We start from the raw sequence: 16,817 nt of genomic DNA, 5'->3' as shown, positions 1-16,817 counted from the left end.
TTCTTCTTGCAGGAGCTTATTGCTTATTGACAACATGTGTTTCGAGTTCGTGCATTTGGTCACGCAGGACCCGCATATGAACTCACGTCCAATTTGACAGATAGTACAATGCAGGGGCGCTACCGTAGCCCCCTTATGGCTTAGGTTTATTAAATGAGGGGCAGGACCGTATCCAGAGGGGGGAAGAGGCACCAACCCCCCCCCCCCCAAATAAAAAAAAAATCCGAAAAGGTTTGTAACATAAAACAGAAGGGATGTTTTTTTTTCTACTTTCTTTTGTCAGAAAAGGAAAATAAAATTTTTATATTCTTAATTTCGTAACTATTAAACGAGTGAAAATTTGAAGAAATACAGAAAAAGCAATTCTAGTTCTCCTTTGCTGCAAAACATACTTGAAATTTAGACACTTATTGTTAGGACTCCCTGCTCGATCTCTTTCCCAATCCAATTCAGATCCGTCCAGGGCCAAGGGAGGCCCCTTTTCAGTTTGGTAGACTAGCCCTTTTCTCCTCAAAACTCTTATAAAACTTGCACTACACCGATTTCGAGCCCGGGACTAACCAAGGATCGCGCCTTTAGTTTCCGATTAAACTAGTACCTGGATACTAAGATGTGCCAAATTCAGCTTCTTGATTCATCCTGCGTAAAAAAACGCACAAATCATGATTCTCGCGTTTTTGTAGCATACAAGATAATTTTTTGTGACTCATATGTTTCATGACTTGCCATTTATTCATACCAAATTCAGTATTGTTGGAAGTTCTTTTGTAATTGCATGTTTTTATCTTATTTCTAGTGCAAACTGTTAATAGCTTAAGCATGGGGGAAAAACGTAACAGTTAATCTACTCTATTTTATTTTCTGCACTACTTGTCATTGAAGAAAAAATTGTTTGTCTTGAGAAAGATTTCGTTACATTTTTAACTTAAAACAGGTGTGTTTTACGAAGTTATAATCATTTTGCAAGACTGTGTAATCAACTTCTGGAAAGTGCAAATGAATTGCTTTGAATAATTTCAACTGTTCTAGAGTCTTTTCAAATTATTTAAGTTTTTTAAATTCCCTGAAAAGTACTTCAATTTTGTCTCTTATCAAGAAAATAAAGTCTGAATTGTCCGAATAGCCAGAACATTACTCTTTCCTTTCTTTTTTCTGAATCTCCACACCTTTTCTTTTAAAGCATTTTGAACAATTTTTACTATAGCTCATTTAATAAAATGGGGAAAAGGGAATGTTGGGGAGATGATCAAAAACTAAATAGTACAGTAATAGCCGATATGAACAAGTGACGATATGCTTCTCTTTTCTCCTCTCTCGTTTTTCCTCTCTGTCGATTAAATGTCAACGATTTGTCGAACCAGCAATTCGCATTTTGATTGATCTTGACTTGCAAAAGAATGCATAACCTTTAAAAGGGTTTTTTTTTTTTTCATATTTTTGCAGTCTCAATTACCACCATATAAGGCCTCAAAGTACTGATTGTTATATCTATTTTTCAAAAAATTTCAAGGGGGAGAAACCCCCGGACTCCCTGAAAATATAGATATTAAACATTCCACATAAAGGACGACTCTGCTGTTATCCTTCCCGCTACAAGGTGAATTAAAAAATAAATTAAAAATAAAAACAGCGGGAGCATTAAAAAACGAGACAAAAACATGAGTGTTGTATCAGTAAAAAAGACACATACGGAGGAAATATCTACTTCACCTACGCCAAAAATGTCCGGACTGCAAAATGGAGAATCGTACCTGCAATAGCTCAGTGCCCCGTTCAAAAACCGGCTCAGTAAGTGAGTTTAGAACTTTTTATGCGTGTATGTGTGCCTATATATGCATATATTTATATTTATATAAAAATGTGTGTGCGTGTGAATTAGAGCAATGTGCGTAACCGGACCCCTCCCGAAAAACATTTCTGGATATGACCTTGATGAGGGGTACATTCGGAAATAGGGAACAGTCGCACCGGTATTACCGCAAGCGGTCAGGAATCGCAATCAGCTATTATTTGACGCCACCTACTAGCGTTCGGAAATGCTTGCGGTCACTCTTTGGCGGTGGACCCTGGGGCAGCTGAGAGATAAGTCGGGCTACTTGTCACTGTAGTTGCCCCCCCCCCATAAAACTTATAAAATAAAAATAACTTGGACTTCTAGCCCTCAAGAGCAGGGCGCCTAGTTTTCGACTAGGATGACGTGACCTTTCGTCTGCCCTGGTGAACCCGGTTGCCATCGCTTTCACCCAATCTCTAACACCAATCTCAACGTGGTTAGTAACATCTTTTTTTTTTTTTTTCGCCGATTCGGTAGTGTTTCAGGTTTTACTCTCTTTGATTGGAGCGTCGTCTGCTGCTGAGCTAGAACTAACCGCGTGGTAACCACGAGCGTTCAAAAACAAAGCTGTTCTGCCGGACTCAACAGAAGAGTATCAGTGTCGTCATAAATACAGCGTGACCAGGGCCGGACTAATACTCCGTCAGTCCGTGCCCCGGCACGGAGTAAAAATTTTTGAGGGGCGCAAAATCGCCAAATCAAAATAAGAAAACTATTTGCAAGGAGCGACTGGAAAAAAAACAAAAAAACCCATAAGTTCTCTGGAAAAAATACTGGCACCATCTACAAATGAAGAGGGCGCATCGCGATATCCCTTTATCTATTCTATAATCGTAGTCTGCATAAGGTTGAAGTAAAAGGTGTTAGTTCTTTTACTTATTACAGAGACTTTAAAATCATTTTAAATGAAGGAGAATAATCAGTAGGATCAACACCAGCCGGGCCGCGTCCCGAACTGAAATTTTTGGGAGGAGAGAAATTCTCTGCCGAACGGCACTCTAAACTTTATAGAATGATAAATTATAGATATGCCCACATGTACTTACATCTCTAGTAAATAGTTATATTTAGGCATTTAAATCTTTCGATTATGTCTCCAAATTTGCAAGAATCGTCAGGCAAAATTTGCCGAATTATGAAATTTTTGGAAGATCACAGTGACTTCCCATCGGAGTGCCCATACTCTTTTGGAGGGGGAAGGGGAGCGATGTAAACATCCCAGTTTTTTAGAAAACGAGCAGCCAATTTGCTTCTACTTATGTAACGAAAAACGTTCTGTAAAATTTGAGAACAAAATGCAAATTAAATATATATATATATATATATATATATATATATATATATATATAATATATCTTTAGTAATATATCAGAGAACATCTGTACTAATAAGAAAAACAAAGAGCCGCTGAGATGAACGTTTCAAACATCTTAGGACTAACTTTCGCGAGCCGTAATTTTCACGAAAAGGAAAATAACGGTGATTTCGCGAGCTGAAAATTTCGCGATTTTTTTGTAAACAGAAGCGAAAGTTGAAAAATCCGACATAAAAAGAATTTTTGCGAGGTTTAAAATTTTCGATTAAGACAGGGTTGCGAAAATTAAAACCTCTCGAAAAAAGTGCTTTAACAGTATTCAGTGCAATTTGGAAACTCATGGCAAGCTTTAGACTAAAAAATGTATAAATTTATAAAATAACAAGTAGCGTCTGGGGAGCTGATGTTTTTCTGTTTCTGTTTTTCTTACTTGCATTTTTTTTCTTACCATGAAAACCTCACAGCCAAATGCTGAAAAATGTATGTGCCGCTGAAATATGGCTCAAACAGATAAAAAATCGAAATAGAGAGAAATGGAGAGAAGTGAGATTTAAACGATTGTTATGAAAAGACGCACCAGAAGTTGTTAAATGGTTGAAGGGAAAAAACGAAGGTTAGAACAAGAATTCTGCAGGAGATTAATGAGGCACGATATTTAAAATGAAACATAGTAGAAAATATGACCATTGTTATCACTCAAAAGTAAAAAAATAAAATAATAAAAAATAAAAAATTAAAAGAAAATTAATTTGAATTCTGAAATTTTTAATTCAAATTATGTTTTTCGCAATCACGAACTGAGACAGGACCCTACTCATTGGAGTTATTGTTTCTAGAAACGGCTCCTGTCCCCCCCCCCAAGCCTGCCTCTCCTCCTGGGCGGTTACGTGTGCATAGTTGTGTGTGTGCGCAGACCTGTGTGTATGCACGTAGGCGTATGTGAGTGTACGTGTGTGAAGTCCTGTGTGTGTATGTGTGTGAACGTGCGTGTGTGTAGGACATGGACGCCTTCGACCAAGGAGAAGCGGATAGCTCAAAACCGGAGCAGCCGAGACACGCCGCCAGCAGAGGACGGTGGGCGGTGGTGCTGCATAGGCTTCTGGTCCAAGTTGAAAAAGGCACGGACACCAAAAACGGTCAAATGAGAACAATAAGCAATCGTGATTGCTCAAAAAACACCTCCGTCCAAAACAGTGAAATATTCTACTGGGGCTGTAAGCGTTTGAATTCAAACATATTAAAATGTAAGGTAAGGGTGAAAATTGAAAATTTTGATGTTTGCATTTTTAGGACTGTAATTTCGAAAGAGTTCTAACGGTTAGGGGAAATCCTAGAACCTGGTCCCTATATCATCATCAAAGATTGTCTACAGTTGTTTTCGAAACTTTATTTTTGAAAAATTTCCGAGGAAATTTCCTCGAATCTTACCCCTTCCCCTAACGTCATCAAAGATTGCTTACAACTTGCGTAGTTATAATTTCAATTTTGAAAAGTTTTCGCGGAAGTTCTTTCGAACCTTCCCTTTCCATCATTAAAGATCAACTTTTGTTTAAACGATTTAAATACCAAAAAATTCCGAGGGGCGAAGCACTTAACCCTCCTCATCCTAACACCCCGAAGATCGTCTAAAACTAAGATTTTGGAAATTAAAACTTCTGACAATTTACTATGAAGAATTCGTCAATCCCATTCCTTCTGTTAAGATGACTTACAATTACGTATTTTGGACGAAAAATGTATGGGGGATGATCCCAGACCCCATCCCGTTCCCCTACTTCAACAAGTGTTGCCTGCCGACCGAGTGGTGTAATGGTTAGGAGTTGGCATCTTACGGCTGAAAACACAGGTTCAAACCTGGCTCCAATCGGTGGATTTTCAAGATGCATAAAATAGACAGTGCCCGGATTGTATGATTTTGCGGCATGTGAAATATCCTTCGATTATTCATTTGGCTTGAAGTACTCTCGGAAAAATTAAACTCACAGCTCAGTTTCGCATTGTAAGAGCCCAGGTACCTCCATCTGATACGGAAACTGGGCGTCGATATTATCGTGGCACGGTGCCACATAAAAGAATGGATGCTACATCGGGAGATCGCACTAGGTCTACAAAAGTCGATGCCTCTAACACAGCCTCATTATAAATAAATAAAAAAAGACAAAAATTGCTAACAACTGCACTTTTTTTTTTTTTTTTTTGAAAATTTTCCTCCCTGGACGTTTCGACAGCCCTTTCTTCCCCTTCTTTTTTTCAAATTTTGTTTACAGAAAAATTTCGAATGGTTTAAAATTTTGTTTTGAGCCTTCAAGTTCGAAAAATTCCAAAGTAAGGTCCCCTTAACATTCCTTCTCTTTCTAATATCATCAAAGATTGTCTAAAATAACGTTTTCAGAGCTACAATTCAGAAAAATTTTTAAGGTGTAACCCCTAGACCCCCTATTTTTGCGAAAAGTCTACCCATGACGCAATGTTCATATTGCTCCTTTTTTTTTTTTGAACAATCATGAATTGTTTATTGTTTTCACTTGACCGTTGAACGACGTCCGTCCCTTGATTTTATTTTTCTATTTAATGCAGGTGTCCACGTGCCTCAGAATCGAATTATTTATAAACGACCTTCTCGACTGTACAATCTTTTTTTCGCGAAAAAAGTAAAGCACATAGCATTCAGCACATAATTTTAGTCTTGAGTTCCAATTTTCGTTACGATAAGAGCCACTAGTAGAACCCAACGAGTAGGGTCCTATCGCAATTCGTAATTGCAAAAAACATAATCTGATTTTAAAATCTCAAGATTGAAACTATTTTATTTATTTATTTGCACATAGAAAAAGGATTAGTAATATGCATGCAACACATAAGCATAATTCTACTAATTCCAGATTCCACATATAGATAACACAAGTCTCTTTATTTGTATGCTCATATTCTACTAAGGACTCCCACTTAAACCAGACGTTAGACCGCTCTCTCTGAGACCACTGTCTTATGAATGGAGAATTGGAAATCACCAGAAACAAATCTGTCAACCGATTTGAAAATTATTATTAATATTTACAATTTACATTAATTGCCAAGTTACTTTGACACATTTTATGCGTTTGCCAAAAAATGTAAAAAAGAGCATGTGTTTTTTTATTTGGGGGGGGGGTCTCTTTATACATGCAGTTCAAAAGGGGCGCAATTTTTCCTTTTGCACGGAGTGGTTCAAAAGCTAAATCCGGCCCTGGCGTGACCAACCTCACGATGTTGTCGGTGAACTGTTTCCGAACGCAGCCATGGACTACAATCTCAATGCTTCACATCCCTTACATATGATATATTTTTCGTCCATATTGTACAAACCAGAGACAGATAAGGACATAAAAGAATTCACAACACTAAGAAGGAAGAGTATTTTGGGAGCAAGGGTGGGAGTCGAGCCCTCCGTCTTAGGTGTGTTAAGTAATCGCTTAGACCACTCGCCCAGTGAGGGAGGTCTCTTAAATTTACACTTCTTGTCATCCCCTCCCTTTCCCTTGTCACAACAGAACCTCACAGCTCCATGAACCTCGTTTCCCGACTTAAAAGCGTGACATCATTTGTGGACAGTTCCTGAAAATATTATCCGTTTAAAAAAAAGATTTTTTTTTTTACTCAATTAGTAATCACCTATCAACACTTTTCTGCTCTATAGCTACTCGAAAATGAAAATTTCATTTTCTTCGCACGCCCCTATTACGCGGCTAAAACTGAGTTATCCACTGTGTAAACTGAGTTATTCATTCTGATTTTTAACAGGACTGTATCTCCAGAACCAGGGTCCGATCAAGTCATGGTGAAAGTCTTGAGAGCTTGAGTCTAAAGGTAATGTAAGAAGTTTTTACGTTTTAGTATTACAAGAGGACTCTGTCCCCTGTTCCATCCGCTCGCCAACCCCAGTTCACCACCTGCGGTGGCGCAAGTAACAGTTCATGATGTTAGTGCTTTTTTCCTGACTGTCCTGTAGATTATTTATAAACTCAGATCTCCGGCTCCGAAAGGTTTAGAGGATTAGGACAGAAGGAATGGTTTTCTTCTCTGGATATGCTGTATCAGACGGTACCATTATTAATCTGGTAGACATTGACAGTCCGGAGGAGATAGGGTTGCAGACGCACACACACAGAGAGAGAGAGAGAGAGAGAGAGAGACGCGTACAGGTTTAATTAGTATACAGGAGTGTCCACCTAAGGGGTTAGTGGTGCAGACAACACCATTGAAATTTTAAGGCGCGGAGGTATTTCGCTGGGTAATTTTTAGCCTACTTTCCCAGTAAAAAATAGAAAAAGAAGAAAAAAAAGCATGAAAGAAGGCTTAATGCATCTTTAAAATATCGCAAAAAACAAAAAAAAAAGTCAAAAATAAATAAAAAAATTGAATAAATATCGAAAAATTAAAAATTGGAAAGTAGGGTATTGAGATGGGGGAAAATGTCTGTCGGTCTGTCTGTCTGTCGGTCTGTCTGTCGGTCTGTCAGTCTGTCCCCCCCTAATAACTTTTGAATGAATAGTCCGATTCGAACAAACTTTTTTTTATTCGAAAGATCTCGGCAAGGATATCTCATTCCCATACTTCACTTTTTGATTTGAACACTTTTTTGTTCAATTTTGAACAGTTCAAAAAAACTTAACATTAGCGCCTACGGGGAAATTCAAAGCAATTCCGAAGTGTGAGGCGAATTTGCTTCAAACAAACTTTGTAGGAAAAAGTGTTTGATGAAAAACTTGTATATAAAATATCTTTTTGATTTGAACAATTTTCCGTTCAATTTTGAACAGTTCAAATCCCTTAACATTAGCGCCTATGGGGAAACTGAAAGTCAATGTAGATTCCGTACTTGAAGGCGGATTTACTTCAAACAAATTTTGTTGGAAATAGCTCTTGACGCCTAACTCCAGACTTCGACTCCGAGAATTTAGGGGCACTTGACCCCGACTCCGACTCCTGTGCCCGACAATTAATCGGACTCCGACTCCCCGACTTCGACTCTGACTTCGTAGCTTTGGCAAAAATTTATGCACGCGGGACAAATGACTGACTCCGATTCTTACCAGGAAACATCACGAGTTCAGTAATCATGAAAAAAGTTAAAAATGGTCGCATTCGAAAGAGTATCTTTAGAAAAAAATTTGACCCAAATATTGTGTGCCCTCGTCCTTTTGTTTTTGAGATATGGGGGGTCAAAGTCTGTCGAAATCTTACGAAAATTCGCCAAATTTAAAGACTTGGCAAGAAATGGAAAATACCACGTGATTTCATCGCCTGCGTCTAGCAAGACTCTCATTTCCATTTCTGGTCATCTGCAAAGCGCGTAAACGATGTTTCGAATTAACACTTTAGTTGTGTGGGTAAAATTAAAAAGTAACTATGAAGCCTGTGAAATGGAAACTAGAGAGCTTTATCCAGAGGAGCTACAACTTTATAACGAAATTGAACGTAGGATTTAACTTTGTAATCGTGATAATAATGCATTTCAGAATTTAAGTGCATTTCAAGTGTGTTTTATTTAACTAATATAAGTTTGTACTCTTGTAATGAAATGTGTTGTAAGTAATTAATAATTATGTACGAGAATTAATATGAATAAGTAAAAAAAAAACATGCTCATTAAAACTTATATATTGAAAATAAAATGGATAGTTTTTGATGTTGAAAGAACATGATCATGGATTGTAGTATCCCAGCACTTATTTATTTTTTCAAAAGTTATTATCATTCATGAAGTTTTATTGTCTGACCACTGCTAGCGAAAATGTTTAATTTTTAATTTAAAATCGAAAAAAAAATAATAAAAAAAAAAAGAAAACAACGGATAGTAAATGTCAAAAATTTGCACAGCAAAACTAACGATGTCGGAAATTACTTCATAACAGATTCTTATCAAAAATTTTATAGTCGACGTTCATTACAACAACCCCTGTAGTTCGAAAAAGTCTGTCACTGCAACTGAAAGTCACTATAACGTAAATGCACATCATATTGCATGTTATTTAGTCATTTTTAAAAATACTGAAGTCACTTTTACCAATTATGTTTCACGTTAAAAGGGAATTCAAATACGAGCAAAATAAAAATTAATACAGTTTTTTTTTTTTTTTGACTTGTTAGAGGGTTTACACATAACTTGAAAACGATACACATAACGAAAAACAAACTGGAAATAACTGACAGAAATCGTTTTTTTAAATTTGAGAACATGGTTTGAAATCTTTAAAAATCGTTTTCTTCGTATTTAGATACTGTTGAAGACTTCAAATTTACGACTTTAAAAAAAAAAAAAAAAAAAAAAAAAAAGACTTTAAAATGTGTTTACCGTTTTTCTACGGTTATAATATTTTTTTTTTCAAAACAGTTTCATCATCGAAAAAACTCTTTCAGTGGAAATATTTCACCCGCAGAAGCATAAAAGTTTTAAACATCAGTTTTTTAACAGTCTTAAAAATAACAAAAAATTCCATTGTTTTTACAATAAAATAAAACAAATATTTCGGGCTGTGGCGTTTTCCCCTATATAAAGTTGCACGTTAATATCCCGGAACACAAGCCCCTAAAAATTTCAATGCCGCAGTCTGTGCCACGACACCCCGCGCCATGGTAGTCACCCCGAGTAAAGAATTAATGCGATATTTCTCACGCGCTTTGGTGGTGACCAAATATGGAAGTGAAATGTCTTGTCAGATGCAGATGTTGAATTCGCGCCATACCTTCCACTTCTGAACCAAACTCGCTAAATTTGGCGACTTTACTAAAAATTTCGGCAATTTTTAAGACATCATATTTCGATAACGTGGTCACGAGGGCACGTAGTTTCAGTGCCATAAACATGTTTTCCAATGCTCTTTCGAATGCCACCAATTTGGAATTTTTTTGAATTTCCTTGATCGTGATGTTTCCTGGTTAGATATTCAACTCCGACTCCTTTACCCCAAAATGAGATTGACTCCGACTCCGACTCCACTGCTATGGTTTTGACTGTGAAATAATTATTGTTGATCAGACTTGTTAAAAACTTTAACGCTAAAGTTTTAATTTAGGTATTCAGTTTTCGGTGAATAAACTCGAAGTCATTTATGTTTCTACATAAAGATATGCGCAGACGATTTTTTTTTTTTGACAGTGAAAATTATTTCTTTAAGTTGACATTTTGTTGTTTTTATTTGTTTTGGTAAGCGCACTAATTCATTTAAAAAATTGTTTTTGGCAAGAGGGGGAAAAGAAGCGATTTTTTTTTTTTGATATGATGAATTTATTTTAATGAGCTTATTAATTTTAATTATTATTTTTTCGTTTTGAAAGCTGTTAAAGATTTTTTTAATGGAAAAAGGTGTATGCTGCTTTGTTTAAAAGTTGCTGCTTTTTTTTTTTACGCATCTAATTTTTTTAGATAAGTGAGGAATATTTAATTCCTAGAAATCACCTTAAAGTATTTTAAAAATATGTTTGAAAAAATTTGTGATTTTAGCTATTTTTGAGAATATTGATGAGGTACTAGAAAGTAGTATGGGTATACGGGAAAGTAGGCTCGTCTAGTTCTAGACAGAACTTCTTGTTCTCTTTTGTGGGGAGGTGTCCACAATTCGAGATCAAGCGAAAATATAAAGGGAAAAATTTCAAATATGAACTCCATCTTCTCCGCCGAAGGGCTCGCACTTTGGCTCGCCATTAATCGATTCGGAAACACAGGACCAAATATGATTTTCCTTCTGACAGTCTGTCAGTCCTCTCCACTCTCAAAGGAGCCAACAATAAGTCCCCCCATATCATAATGATTACTGAATGTATTGCCGAACACACTTCTAATGGTCATGTACTTGAATTTGCGTGGAGCCCTGCACACATAGGTATCAAAGTCAATGAAATAGCAGATAGCTTAGCCAGCATGGGACACGGGGAAAATTTCATTCTCCATTTTATTGCCTCTTAGGATATCGTCAAAAATCTGAAACAAAAGTACAGAGATAAAGCTACAGTCTCCTGGAACCTCTCTAAATACTCTACCGGATTCAGCCACATAAACGGTCCTAGTAACAGCAAATACAAATTAGTATAAAATAGATACGAAGATGTCTTGCTATCAAGAGTCCGGACCTGTACCACACTTACGCAATTCAACCTTCACAGCATCAAACGTAGTAAGTCCCCACTGTGTTCAACTTGCAAAGCTCCTGACACCGTGGATCATGCCATCCTTGTATGCAGTAAATTTAATAAGGAGAGAGACAGTTTTCGTGCTTGTATGGGGTGTGTCCCTTTGTCTTTTTCTCTTGTTTTCACAGCTGCTCAAGGTTCGCACCGTTTGATGTCCATTCTCATGGTCCTTATCAAGGCTATTAACTCTTAATTTCCTTTTCCTTTTCGGTTTTTCTCTTGCTTTTGGCTTTCCCCTGGTTGGGGTTAGGTCTGGTTTTTTGTTTTGTTTTTCCCTCGTCCTCTGCTTTCGGCCATTTGTGTTTGGTGTTTGTCGTATAGTTTGATTGCTGAGGCATCTCCTTCCTTTTGTGTTTCTAGTTGAAACGGGACAGTTTTTGGAGTAATAGAGGTGAAGCCACTTTGTTAGAGTGAAGCATATACCTCAAGAAATAATAATAATAAGAAGAAGAAGAAGAATCTGAATCAAAATGACATTAGTGAACTTGATTTAAAAACGCTTGTAACTTTTTTTCCTTTGAAAATAGAAGCTAAGTTTTTCGACCATAAGTCGAGAGAGATCTGGAGTAAAAAATGTCGCTTTTTTCAATGGTGTCAAAAAAAAAAAAAAAAAAAAAACTGAAACCTTCACTTTTTTTGATAGATTTAATGAAGAAAGTAGTGCCTAAATTTCAGCTAAGTCTAAAATAGTTCGAGCTAAAAACGCAAATTACTCCCGCCGTAATTAAGTTAGAGCGTTGAAACAAATTGTTTAGAACGCAGAAAATTCTACCCTTTTCAACGAGATATAATAATAATATGTGAAAGTAATTTTTCACTCCCATATTCGGGAATTTATGTGAAATTTGGGCCTAAATTGGAATAATAAAAGAACTATTTATAGGATTTTTTCGAATTATAACCTGTGTCACTCAGTCAGAAAGCACCTTTCATATAGTGAAGGAATTTTTCAAATAGGTGCAGTGGTTCCGGAGAATACCTCGAACATGTAAACACACAAAAATCCGCCCCCTCTCTTTATAATATTAGTAGATCTTCAGAATATTTCTTTCAAATAAACCTAATTTTGAGTTCAACTTTAAAGTTAGAAAAAACAATACTATAAGGTTTCAATAAATGTGTGCATTAATTATGCTTGAATAAGAAGTATTAACTAATTCTTGCATATTAAAACTAAAAAAAATACTTCTCTTTGATGCAATTTATTGAGTCAGTTGGTACGTTTAATATACCTCACGGTTTCGTGCATAAGATATGTGATGTTTGACTTTATAATAACGTTTAACTTCATTCAGAATAAAATTTTCCAATTAATTAAAAGCAGAAATTATACCAAATCCAAAAAAAAATAAAATAAAATAAATAAATAAAAAGAAAATAAAAACAGCTGGACCAAAACATTTTATTAACATACATTTCCAAACAGCAAACTTCTTTTTGAGTTCGTTGAAATGGTTATTTAATGCATAAATTGTTATAAATAAGAAATAATCAACGTTCAATATTACTAACTTCTATTTATATTTATTGAAGCTATAAAGTTACATTACTGAAATAATTTAAAAATTGTTTCATTGCAAAAATTAGAATACGAGTTATTAAAAAAACATCTTCCTCAGCACCTCCGCTTATATTCATGGGATTTTGTTTTAAAACTTATTATTATTATTATTTTTTTTTTTAAACAAAGTTTCATATTTATTTACTTTGTGCCTGAAATATCTTTCAGACACTTTTCTTGAGGAGGAAAAACTCAGCCTTTAAATTAACTTTAACACTTCAGTCAGAATGCAATTTTGAATTCTCACTTTAAAAATTTAATCACCTGATTTGTATATATTTAATATATAGTTACCACAAACTTCAACAGATGTCACTGGAATCTGACCGGGTTTTTCGTTTAATTGATGGATTTCAGGTTACAACTTTTATTGAAATGACAAATGACAGAGCCTGATAGAAATACATATCAAGTGAAACCTTGGCTCAATTATAGTGCCTAGAAAATGCCTCTTTCTAGGCACTATAGCTCAACCAATAGAAACATTTTACACTACCCATAGTCAAGGGTCAAGACAACACCTCAAATTCTTTTTCGACGATGGTTGTCGAGCAGTCGTGGCCGAGTGGTTAAGGCGATGGACTAGAAATCCATTGGGATCTTCCCGCGTAGGTTCGAATCCTACCGACTGCGATGAGTTTTTTGTTGCCTATTCTTGGAGAGGAATGCTTTTGGATTGGTAAGGTAAGATGGATAGATGCAAAAGAAAAATATCCAGCCAATTTCAAGACACATGTTTTGTTATTCTTTCGCAGATTTTCAAATTTCTAATGCAGTAAAAAATGTTTTAAAAATTCCTAAAATATTCTGTAATTTTCCTAAAATGTACTGTATGTTAATTCATTTTGAATGCAAACGAAAAATTATCTGGCCAATTTCAAAAAACGTGTTTTGTTATTCTTTCGTGGATTTTCAAATTTCTAATGCTGTAAATTTTTTTAAAAAAAATCCTTAAATTTTCTGTAATTTTCGTACAATTTACTGTATGTTAATTCACTTTGAATTTGATTGCCTGTATTAAAACTTGTATTTAGTACTTAAGGTTTTGGTCCTCTGGTCGTTTTCGGAAGGGGTGGGGGAGGGGGATAAGTGCTATTTTCGGGCCTGAGGAAGTGTCTGGGACAAATTTTTCGAAATGTAAGACCTTGAATCGCAGCTGCAAACTATTTTTGGTCAAAAAAGAGGGGTTATGACTCATGACTTCTTGCCCACCCGGACACCCCCCCCCCCCTCCATCGGTTTCCGGGCCTGCACAAGAAGCTTTTGTAGAGTAAGAAATAAACAGCGTCAGAAAAGCACAAATTCGCAGATTACTGCAGACACGTGTTTTGGCGTTACAGGGAACGAATTTTTCAATGGAAAAAGTAATGAGCTTACGGATAAAAAGACATCCGACAAAAGCCATGGCAGATAAGCATACAGATGAGGCCAGGAGCTCTCTATGAGGTACAACATGAAAAGCAATGAAAAACATTTCGAAAGTTAATTCAAATCACCCAACAAATAATGTAAAATACTTTCACACCGATTGACATTGTATGTAAAGATCACGTTTCTCTCTCTCTTTTTTTCAGTGGTTAAATACTCATTATAGTACTATATACTTAGTTTTTGAAAAATAATATAGATTAATGTACAATATTTTCTTCGTTAGATTTTAGATAAAATCGTCAGTTCAGGTTAATTAATTTCTCTAGCACTGTATGACAAAAAAAAAATATTCAAAAATCTATATATATCTAGCTATATATATATATATATTTTTTCCAAACAAATCGCAAAAAAAAAAAAAAGTGTATGAATTAAATGAACGTTATTTGCTTTAGTCCTTAATGAAGTACAAGTCTCAAGGTTTTTAGTTTAGGACTTTTATTTAGTTAAGGCTTTAGTTAAGATTTTTATTTTTAACTGAGGTGTTAGGGTTTTTTTTGAGCAATCACATTGCTTATTGTCCTCACTTGACTGTTTTGAATTCCTATGATTTTATTCCCCCCCCCCCCCCCCCGCCTCCCTCTGCAGCACCACCGTCGACCGGCCTCACGATTCTGTTCCTATAACGAAAACCGTCTCCAGGTTGCGTCCATATCCTACACACACACGCATACATACACACACCGACATACACACACATGCATACACACACCATCACACACACGCACACATACACACTCATGCCTGCACACACATATAAAACACAAACACAAACACTCGTGATTACGAAAAACATAATTTGAATTCAAGATGTCAAAATTCAATTTTTTTTTTTTTTTGCTTTAGTAATCCTATATGAAATTAAAATTAAAAAGTACTCACTTTATTTTAATTTTATTCCAAAAGTGAAGCTTGAATGAACTTATCTGGAAAAAATGTTTAAATATTTTTAATTTGAACAAAAATGTTTTATTTACTTTTTCATTTCTATATTCTTGTTCAAGAAAACATTACATAGAAAAATAAATAAACGAAGAAAGTGCTGTACTTGAGCACTAGATGGCGCCAGCAAATTTTTAAATTGGCGTCCAACCTTTTTTCACCCGAGAGCTGCCTCTCAAATTAAAAATTATTCTTGCGCATAAAACACACGACACGCATGTAAAATTTCAAAAATTTTCAAATATTTCAAAATAACATGAAAAAATATCCAAGAATTGTTGTCAATACTCGATGGTTTTTTTTTTTTTTTTTTGCATCTGTTTTTCAGAAATCAACTTCTGAATTCTGAATATTCGGCTGCAAATTTGTGACATTGTCACAAATTGTACTTTTCGATTCGTAACATTGAACAAAACAACGGGCCACGTGAATCAGCTTCGCGGGCTGGAAAAAAGCTTTTTTTTTTTCTTGTGCCCTTCAAATTTCCCCTCCCTCAACACATAACATTATCATTATCAAAGAAAGTCTAAAACTGCGTTTTCGAAACAGCAGTTTCGAGAATTTTCCATCTTCCACCCCAGCTCCTCCCCACTTCTTTTGAATCTTGATCTATTAATGACTCCCTTCTCTCTCACAAACCAGAAGCTGAATACACCCATCTCTCCAGTGTTTATACATAAGTTTCGAAAAATTAAGTTACCACCGAGCTCTTCCCCTCCCCCTCACCCCTCTTATAAACATTTATCATGTGGATTATTTCCAACTTTAATGGAAGGTTAAAGTTTTTTATTCAGCTGACAAATTAGTTCAGTGGAATTTTTCAGGCTATTTAAAATCCTGTTTCTTTATTTGGTGAATTGTTTTGATTTTTAATGACTTATTTCATTTCAATTATTTGGTAGATTGTTTTCCGTTTTAATGGAGCATTTATTCTTGTTTAATGACTTCTTTTATTTAAATAAAATAATAGTTTAGGAAATTAAGAAAAAAAGAAAAAACACCCTTTCGTAGCAAAATGAACTAAAAAGTGAAAAATAATCTTTGGATGATAGTAGTAGACCAATCACTTAATTTTAATCAGGGCCGTGTCCAAGGATAGGGTTTTAGGGGTTAAATCCCTCCCATTGGGGAAAAAATTAATAAGCCAAATTAAGAAAATGTGTATTTGGTTTTTATTAACACAAATGTAAAAGTTAGTGTGCAGCAATATCGGAAAAAAAAATAAATAATAAAAAATAAATAAAACTTTTACTTTGAAGTTATATGCAATTTACAACTGTGAGAGCTTTATCAACTAGAATAATACTTTGGAAAAACTATGGAGAATGAACCACAGAATGATTTGTCAATACCAAGCATTATGAACTTGGTACTGTCCAACCACGGATTGCATGGAATTTTCAAACGTCTAAATAAGACTAATCTATGTGAATAAGGGGGAAAAGTAAAAATTTGATTTTTACTTTTCCCCCTCATTTGAATAAGATTCTGCTTTGCAAAAGCTGACATCGGTAAAAAATAATAGATTCGTCCATTTCCGGCAGTAAAACGGATGTTTATCTTTC

General features: G+C 35.4%; 1 non-coding gene across 1 annotated transcript; it reads left to right on the top strand.

Moving 5' to 3' along the window:
• The first annotated feature begins 13,430 nt into the window (after window positions 1-13,430).
• Window positions 13,431-13,512, top strand: Trnas-aga (transfer RNA serine (anticodon AGA)). The gene has a single exon. It is a non-coding gene; the product is annotated as a tRNA-Ser (tRNA).
• Window positions 13,513-16,817: the final 3,305 nt, after the last annotated feature.

The sequence above is a fragment of the Uloborus diversus genome, chromosome 1 (genome assembly GCF_026930045.1).
Source record: "Uloborus diversus isolate 005 chromosome 1, Udiv.v.3.1, whole genome shotgun sequence".
NCBI classification, from domain to species: Eukaryota; Metazoa; Arthropoda; class Arachnida; order Araneae; family Uloboridae; genus Uloborus; species Uloborus diversus.
The sequence above is the reverse complement of the archived record's forward strand: the minus strand, read 5'-3'. Positions and strand labels throughout refer to the sequence as shown.